We start from the raw sequence: 9,738 nt of genomic DNA, 5'->3' as shown, positions 1-9,738 counted from the left end.
GCAAAAAGAACAGGAGTACTTGTGGCACCTTAGAGACTAACAAATTTATTAGAGCATAAGCTTTCGTGGACTACAGCCCACTTCTTCGGATGCATACCGAAGAAGTGGGCTGTAGTCCACGAAAGCTTATGCTCTAATAAATTTGTTAGTCTCTAAGGTGCCACAAGTACTCCTGTTCTTTTTGCGGATACAGACTAACATGGCTGCTACTCTGAAAGCTTCTTTTACTCAGTTGATCTTTTTATTATGACATAACAGTAGCTTACCTGAGCAATCATCTGCTCTAGTTTTCCATTTCTTTTCTGCTAGTTACCTCCTGTGGAAAACTAATGGAAAGTCAGTCTTTTGTCTGTCATAAGTTTTTCTAAGTATCACAGAGACCTAAAATGTTAAGACACCCTCTTCCTTAAAAAGAAGTAATGGTGGGTATATTTTTTTTAATCAGGAAGAAGGGATCCTGCAGCAAATTGGGCTATTATTTTGTCATAGGTAGAGATTTCTTTAGAATCCGTTGATATGCAGACATTCAGTGTCCTCAGTGAAGGTTTAACCAACGCGCTCCACCCCTGCCAAAAAGGCACAACACCATTCTATAGGAACTAACATAAATTCAACTCCTCCCTTGCTTAATGTTGGTAGTTTTAACCCACAATATCTAACCTTCAGATACTGTATTTAGCTAACTCCACTACTGTTACTGACCTTGGCAGTTTATACTTGACCTTCTTTAGTTCCTGGCTTATTCCTTTTTTCTCCTGTTACTTAATTTGGCACTTACCTTTTAAGCCTTATAGTGTCTACTCTTAATAATCTTATACACTGCACTGTAGTTCCTTCTTATTTCGTATTTTCTTTAATCTTTTTGAATAATCATTTTTAATATGGTGCAGCCTAAATCATCCAAACATTTGAGACACATCACAGACTTTAAGAAAAATGGAGATCCAGCTCTGTCATGATCTGACAGCAGAGAATTTAACCAATGCTAGAATTGTAGAGGGGGAGGGGGGAGTGAATAAATGAGTGGGTCACACTCACAATACTTAGTGCTGTCAGATGAAAAATCTGGCGCAGACAACCCTCCTGCCTCCTTTTTTTAAAATATATATTATGGGCTTGCTTCCCCCACCTCGCAATTCAACCACTGAGTTGTACTGTACTTATGTGAATGTATCAGTGCAGTTGCCCTCTTTTAGTGTTAATATAGCACTATGCAAGTACATAGTGTTGTACAAATGGTGAAATATGATCAACATAAAACAGAGCCCTGCCCTGAGGACCATGCATTCTAAAGGCACAGGAGGTACAATATACCCCTCTACCCCGATATAACACAAATTCGGATTTAACGCGGTAAAGCAGTGCTCCAGGAGGCAGTGCTGCGCATTCCGGCAGATCAAAGCAAGTTTGATATAATGCGGTTTCACCTATAACGCGGTAAGATTTTTTGGCTCCCAAGGACACCGTTATATCTGGGTAGAGGTGTATTATAATACTGGGGGGGAAGGACTCCTAAAACCTCCATAAAATTGCATTTAAAACAATATTTATTTTATTTTATTTGGATTTCTAATCACACTAAAAAAGGATGCCTTTCCATGTGCTTTAGGTCCCCCCGACGTAATTTAAAAGTATCCACATAAAAAACCACTCTAGTAGAACTAGTGTGCAGTAATACCATTTAATATAACCCATAAAGCATTGCTTTAAAATGTTATTGGATTTAGCAGTTTTTCAAGGAGAGTAGGAATGAAACAGAACACAGTGCAGGTTAAGTGAGTGGCTGTTCCAAGCATTTAGCCGCAAAAATAGGATGCATCAAGTCTCCACCGGATGAAGAAGACAAAGAGAGTAGGTAGACAGGAAATGTGGGCAATCTGAGAGTACAAGGGGGGTGTAAAAGATTATGGAAGAGATGTAGTTGGGGCAAAATTCTGGAGAGCTTTGAAAATTACTAGATGTGACCGTATATTCCACATGTTCTCACCAGTTATGGACAACAAGAATAATTTTCACTAGTTGATATTTGAATCCTCGGTTTATTTTAATGTTGATAATTCAAAAGTACAAACTGAAATAATATTCCACTAGTGTAAAGAAATGTAAAAAATATCTTAACGTTACCATGAACGATGAAAACCAATAGGTTATTAAACTCGTGTTTCATTGCAATTTGTAGCAAAAAGCAGAACCTGACTTTGTTTATGGTATAGAAAATGTCATTGCGACATTCAGGTGCTCAGCAACGCTTGAACTTTGGCATGGAATACATGAATTTTTTATTTACATTTTCAGATGCTGAGTTTAAATACTGTTATCTCTGATAGTATTCAGTAATTAGCAGTTATTTTTAGCTTCCTAATCAATAACAAACTATACAGAATAATCTAATATGATGTCACTATAAAAAGGACACTGTCAAGGTTGTTAGACCTTGCTTTAACAGCTGCCCCACGTTATAGCTCTTAAATTAAGGGTCGTAACATTGTTGTAGCACTAATTTAAAAAAAAAATCAGAAAAGATAAATCCACCGTTGACTGTTACTTGAGCTATACATACAATGGACATCTCGGTGTGCACACACACGTTCTCATAGTTCAACATAAAATAGCATACGTACATGTGCAGTTTACATAGTTTATTTACAGGGCAGCTCTCCAATTTTTTTTTTTAATTCAGTACTCCACCAATAATACTTTTTAAAAGTATATGATTCCAGTTCTGAATGTAAAAGCTAGCGTGTGGAATAATTGTTAAAATATGGTCGTTTTAAAGGCATGTCACTGTCTTTTAAGGCCCGATGCAGGAAAGCACTTACGTATGAGCATAAGTGCTTTCCTGAGCAAAGACCTAAATGTGTTTTGGGGGTTTTTTGTTTTTTTTTCAATTGACTCTTTTTCTTGATTTTTGCTGTGGAGTATCTAAGGCTATCAAGCTAGCTTCTCTTTATACTTTTTCCTTTATAAAATATTTCTACCTTCAAATTAATTTATTTTATTTCACTAGTAACCCTAACTTTGGATCATATATTGCAGTGTTTAAAACTGTGTACTATTGTGAGTTCTGGAAATGCTTATCATAATTATTCTGAAATGCCACATATTGTGCTTGTTATTCATTGATGTGTGTTTTATTTATTTACTTTTTATTTATTATTCATATTAATTTGCTAGTTTTACTGTTCTGTTCTGTTTTTATTATAATTGTATAATACATTTTTCCACTAAAATGAATTTGGGGAAAACTCACTCTTTCTTAATGAGCACTTTATGGGATTAAGTTTTATTTGATCCAGTATGTTTTCCTTTATTTTGTTTTGTTTTATAAACAGTAATTATGGGGGGGAAGGGAAAAAGGATACTTTATTACAGTTTAGAGTGAAACACAGTAGGGACAGAAATCCGCAATGAACATATTTATGCAACTTCTGAATGTTGGACCTTGGGTATTTAGGAAGAATGAATGTTGTCCTAAGGTAAGTAAATGCAATAGATTTCCATTCATGGTTCTTTACTCCCAGTGTGTGACTGGCGGTAACTTCCTTAACCAGAATCCACAACACCAGTGAGTGGAATATGTGTAGCTGCTAAGAATAATAGTCAGCCATTCCTTAGTCCATTTTTCTTTCTACTTAGGACAGAGAAACATCTTTTGACTGTTGCTGCTATGTGTATATGTTCATCCTTACTCTGTGGGAGTTTATTCATTTTTTTTTAAAGTGAAGTCCTCTCTTTATTCTTATTGTTTCAACTGCTTCTTACTGTTACTTTGGTTTACATACAAATTAGATATTTATCTGTGAGGTGAGTCTTTGATACCTGACTACCTTATATTTGATTGAGATGCCTCTTTGCTAAGGCTGAGTGTCATGGCAGGTCTCTGGCTCGTTCCTTCTTTTTCTTCTGGGTTGTGATTTGTTTGGTTTTTTGAGGCACAGACCAATGACTTCAAAAAGAGCCTTAAGTGTAATTAGCAGATGTCTGTCAGAATGATAATGTCTTCTCCTTATTGTATCTGGGGACACACCAGGACACTCATTGATTCAGATTCTCTAGAATGTGTTTTTAAATTGTGAGGACTTAGATCAATCATATCAGATCTGATTCTCTTTCTCTAAAGTAGCCTGGAAGTCCTTAAAAATACTAGTTAAATACCTCAGATGGAAATTGAGACTCTTCAGATTTGCCTGTTTAAAAGTAAGACCAGTTAAATAGACCCTGCAGTGCCACTTCACCATTTGCAAAGCATTTGAATTAAGTCTGATGTTAAGGGTTACATAAAGGCATTAGATCTGTTGGAGCATCGACATAATTTCCTTGTGGCACTCAACAATGACTTGAAGTTAAAATGGGAGCATGTCCCCAAAACAAGTAGAACAGGTCTACTTCTTTAGCTGAATATTTTGGCATATATGATACCTCCCTCATGTATCCTCAGCATCTTGGATTTCCTGGGGTCTCTGCTCACTCCAGATCTACACTGTCATAGCAATGAGAGCCCAGCGCCAAAGAGTACAGATTGGCTTCCTGTACATTTTAATGAATGCTTTCTTCCTGCATGATTTCAGCCCTATTGACCCATACACAACCTGTCAAGGCATCTTGCTCACCAAATATCAGTTGGAGCACCTGGCTCTAGCCACACAAAATATGCTGATGTCTGTGCCTAAGCCATCAAGTCTATCAACATGTTCAGCCCCATTGATTGTGTACCAAAGGTACCTTATATAAATGTTAAACAGTAATTGATTCCATCAAAGAGCTTGGCATTCTCAGCACCATATTTCCTCAGTCCATACCTTCACCTCTCTAACTGGCTGACTCCAAGAGACTGAGGCAGAAAAAGATTCATCAGGTCAGTGCTATCTGGAGAAATCTTAACATCGTACATTTCTTTGAAGTCTCTTTTCTGGAAGGACACAGATTCTTCCTCTTTCTAGAGGAAAGCCAATGAGCAAGAAGAATGCTTTAAGAACATAGTAAAAGAGGATTTGCATCTGGTTAGTGTGTCTTTTGATCCCTATCTTGCAACAGCTTCTTCCGGGATAGAAATTTGCAAGCATGCATCATTGTGGTCTTATGGTCTCCTGCAAAAAGTGCAGCAAAAAAAATATGAGGACCTGTCACACAGAGGTAGAGAAATTTAGGAAAAAGGGTAGAAATTGAACAGGTGGAAGAGAACAAGAGTAAGGCAACTTTTCAATTCCCTGAGTTTCCAGCATCTAGCATTCATATTTTTCATACCAGAGGAGGAATAAACAAGAAGCAGTGCCTAATAACCCAGCCAATGCCAGCAAGCACAGCTTCAAAGATCCCTAGGACCCCAAGCAGAGTGCGAAGTCACCCAAGAACTAGAGGACTTGGTGCCTTCAGCATTGTCCATCTCAGCAACAAGAACGCTAGGGATTTTTAAAGGCTTGTTTAATCAGCCAGTTTCTACCATGGAAGATCGCCCTGTAAGAAGAAGAAGAAGAAGAAGAATACCTTCCACAATTTCCAGTAACCCTTAATCATGGATCATCAAAATTATGGTGTAGGACAACACACTGATTTCTCCCTTCAAGCATGCACTCGAGTACAGCTCTGTCAAAAAGAATTCACGTGCAAATCCGATCCCTCTTTTACAAAAATGCCATTAAACCCATACCATCAATTACAAAAGGATATTTTATTCTAGGTACTTCTGTGTCAGAATTGGTGTAATGTAGGTTAGGGCCAAATAGATCAGCTGAACACTTGATGAAAAGAAAAAAGTAAGTCCCCTGATTAATTTTGTTTTGAAATTTCCCAGACCCTCAAGTTTTTCTAATCTAGACCTTGTTATTCCACTATCTCTTGGCAGAACATTTTAGTATTCAGGTACAGGTGATAGTATTTTGTCATGTCTAGAGAAGGTATTTTCTGACTTTGCCCAATTCCGGGCAGATACACAAAGGAGGAGGAGGTCATGAGAAGTCTTCCACACGTTTTGCATCCTGTGCCAGAGCTGTCTAATTGTTGCACTTCCCCAAACATAAACACTGTGACTCTAGTTTCCACAGTGGCATAGGACAACTCAAAGGGAATGGAGAAGGGCAGGATCATGGCCCCTATCTGCCTTTTCACAAGTCAGGGTGCTAACTCCACGGGGGAGCACAAGTTGTACCCTAAAGAAGGATGGATCCATGAGGAAGGATGATCTCAGAGTTAAGAGAATGAACTGGGACTCAGGAGACCTGGATTCAGTTCCCACCTGTTGCAGACTTCTTATGTGACCTTATGCAAATCACTTAATCTTTCTGTGCTCAATTCTTCATTTTAAAAAATGGATATAATACTTCCCTACCTCACAAAGATCTAGTGAGGATAAAAGTGTTGATGTTTTTTTGAGGCACAGAGATACTACACTAATGACAGCCGTAGAAGTACCTTGACAGACCAATCAGTAGTGTTTGTGCTCCATTGATACTCCAGGAGACATTGTGTTTGCCTGAGGCACAAAGTCTCCTGGAATACTTGTTGCAACAATCCCCTTCTGCACTGCCTCTATGCATTTGTCTATACTGCAGCTGGCAGCATGCTTTCTACTATGGGTAGACAGACACATGCTACCTCTGCTTGAGCTAGCAATCTACAAATAGTATAGTTGAGGCAGCAGTTCAGCCTAGCCACCTGAATATAGACCCACCTGGACATTCTAGGTACATAGTCAAGTAACTATGCTGAGCCGCCAACCATGCTATCCCTGACTGTGCCGCTATTTGTAGCGTGCTAGCTTGAACAGAGCTAGCGTGTCTGTCTACTCAAGCCAGGAAGCATGCCCCCAGCTGCAGTGTAAGCATATCTTACAAAAGCCACTATTGAGCCCTGTACATGCAGCTCTGCTGTTTAAATGCTATAGTTTTGCAGGTATTTTATTTATTTATTTTTATTCCTAGTCATTAGATTGTTAGCTTTGTCCTTTCTCTTGGTTGTGGATAATAAATTAAAATTGCATCCATCCTTTTGTTTAGCAGTTCCAGGCTTGGCATTCCATTTTTAATGTGGGTATTTCTTATATTGTTTCCTTTACAGTGGTTACTTTTTGTTTTGCTGGTTGGGGTTTTTTTTGTGTTTTTGTTTTTTGTTTTCTTTAACTTGGATACACTTTAACTGCGTCTTTCAGGGTTTTTTCCCCCTGAAACTGGCCTAGATTTGCTCTGCTCAAACCAATGGTCCTTCTAATGCTGCTGTTGTTTTTCTGTATATGCAGATAAGTTTACTGTTACAAACTCTCCAGGTTAAACCACCACATTTTATTGTTAATCATTGAGAAGTATTTTTCCATTTAGCTGTGTAAACCATAAACCATGACTCAAATGAATTAGCATTAGAAAAAAGCTAGATTAAGGATGTCCAATCTGAGGTTATATCAAATTATTTTAAATGTTGCACATACAATTTTGCTATGGAAGCTAGATTGAAAGTTAATGTCTCGGGTTGTGATAAAAATCCTTTTCACAAAAGCTACCAATACAGGAGTCGATGTCTCTTCAAAATATCAAAATACTTAAAACGATGGTTTCACTCTAAAAAATGCTTGTAATCATTGTGCGAATCCCTTATCATGCCAATGACTTGCAGATCAAATGTGCTCACTATACAAGTAAAAATATCCTTTTTTCTAATTGCCAGACCTGCCAATTCAAACTGGAATCTGAGTTATGCTGGGTTCTTTCCTGCTACTGCATAATCAGCAATAATAAAAGTTTTGCAGGACAGTTTATGCTCTAAGGCACCTTTGCAATTCATCTTCAGTGGGTTTGTGCATATGTAACATACTGTAATTTAGGGAACAATTGTGTTTGACAAAGCACAAGATGGAATAGAATCCACCACATTCTCTTTTAGCAGTATTTCCTTATGTGAGTTTGTAACTAAAACATATCTGTGTCTGTAAAGTCAGCAGATAGGATTCTGAATATGCAGATCGCTCTAGCAAGAAATATAGTCAATTTTCAGAGTAGAACTACACTTAAAATTAGTTAACCCACTAATAATACATTCTTGGAAAACCAGAGTAGACACGCATTTCATATTAATATTCAGTCCAAGGAAATCAACTGAAGTTCATGCAGTATCTGGGGAAATTCAGTATTCAGAATAAAAGGTCAAATGTTAAATTGGAAGAATTGGCTGGAAAATGGTATTCTCAAACTCTGGATGAGTTTTGCAGAGTTAAAGACCAAATCAGGTTAACACAAGAATGCACACTGGCAGTATCTAATGCTAAGGGACTGCCTAAAAAAAGATTTTTTGGTAAATAACTTCAAGCCCGAGATCAGAAATCTGTGGAATTTTTTATTGAAAAGAATAAGACAAAATAGCATCTGAAGTATGTAAATTTGTATTAAAACAGGTGAGGAAAGCTTCCATTCTCTCTCGCTCTCTCGCTCTCCAAGTTGAAATTCTATTGTTTAGAACATAGTTTTTCTCTAATCAAGGGTAAAGTAGCAATGCAAAAGAGATGTTGATTTACAGATGATGTGGCCCAAGATTTCCCATAAGGTTTTCTGATCCCCTTTTCATTTGAACAGGTTAGACTTGAAAGACAATAACAAATACTAGAGGTGTTCAATAAGCGTTGGTAGCTATGATTCAAATCCTGTTTTCCCCTTGAGAGGACAAACAAAGCCCAAACACAGTGGAAGTAGTGCAAATTGACTGCACAGAGGGAAATAGACTGTAAGCTGGCAATACAGGGAAACTTTGCATGGCCTGTGCATCATGAGGCCGTTAAATGGAATAACTTGAGTGCTCACTGAAATGAGCAAGGGTTGCACAATTTTTTCCTTATAAACTTATCACATTATGACTTTACATCTTCCTTTGAATTAAGTGATAATGTTTTCTTTATAGGAGCTTCCGCATGTTCCAGTGATTGTGGTACTCATTCATCTAGGGGGTTAAAGGTCATATTTGGAATAGAGTACTGGATGTCATAAGTTGAGTAGTTAAGTGTGCTTAGATACTTGCACAATCAGGCCCTAATTCGTTAGTGCTATTAAAGAACTATAGCTCCTTATATGAAAAGTGCTATAGAAGTACAAGGTATTATATGAGGCCTGTGTCTAGAGGTATGTAGGAAGCAGTAGTTTCTACCCTATACATATAGAGTGGATGAGGTAGTTTGGGTTCCTTAGTTTATAGAGGAAAGATAGATTGGGATTATAGGTTTTCTGTACTGAATATGAATAAGAGGTGAGATGTTGTCTTCCCCTGTGAACAGTCATGCAGAATGGAGAGGCGTCTGTAGCTTATAGGAAGTGAATAGGAATTGTTTCTTTGTACATATGAACTATGTGAATTCAGGTATTGTGTTAACTATTGGAAATATTAATGGGACAGAGTGAAGGCAGCAAGTAAGGTGGGTTCTGATGAATATTGATAACATTTTCTATATTAGTTGATCGAGTAAAATTGACACCAGTAAATTTTTTTAGTAACCTTGTCTCTAAATTTCTACTCTGCCTTTCCTGTAATGTTGTTAATTACAGCCATAGTGTTATCTTAACAGTTTTTGTCTCAGAGCTGTCTTGGAGTTTTTTTAAGTAATTATTTTTAATAAGATTGGGTGATTTAAATTGTTGATCTAAATCACTAGGGTTTAGTTTGTTGTTTAAATCAGCTTGAGGCTTTCTAAAAAAATTTAAATTTGTACTATTGCAACTTTAGATTAAATAAAGTATAATGAACTGAACTATAAACACTGGTTGGCTG

General features: G+C 37.3%; 1 protein-coding gene across 4 annotated transcripts in view; it reads left to right on the top strand.

Annotated features, from left to right (window-relative positions):
• Positions 1 to 9,738, top strand: part of CRIM1 (cysteine rich transmembrane BMP regulator 1) — a 316,866-nt gene that overhangs the window by 253,637 nt on the left and 53,491 nt on the right. The window lies entirely within an intron of this gene.

This window comes from Trachemys scripta, chromosome 3 (genome assembly GCF_013100865.1).
Source record: "Trachemys scripta elegans isolate TJP31775 chromosome 3, CAS_Tse_1.0, whole genome shotgun sequence".
In the NCBI taxonomy this organism is placed as follows: Eukaryota; Metazoa; Chordata; order Testudines; family Emydidae; genus Trachemys; species Trachemys scripta.
The sequence above is the reverse complement of the archived record's forward strand: the minus strand, read 5'-3'. Positions and strand labels throughout refer to the sequence as shown.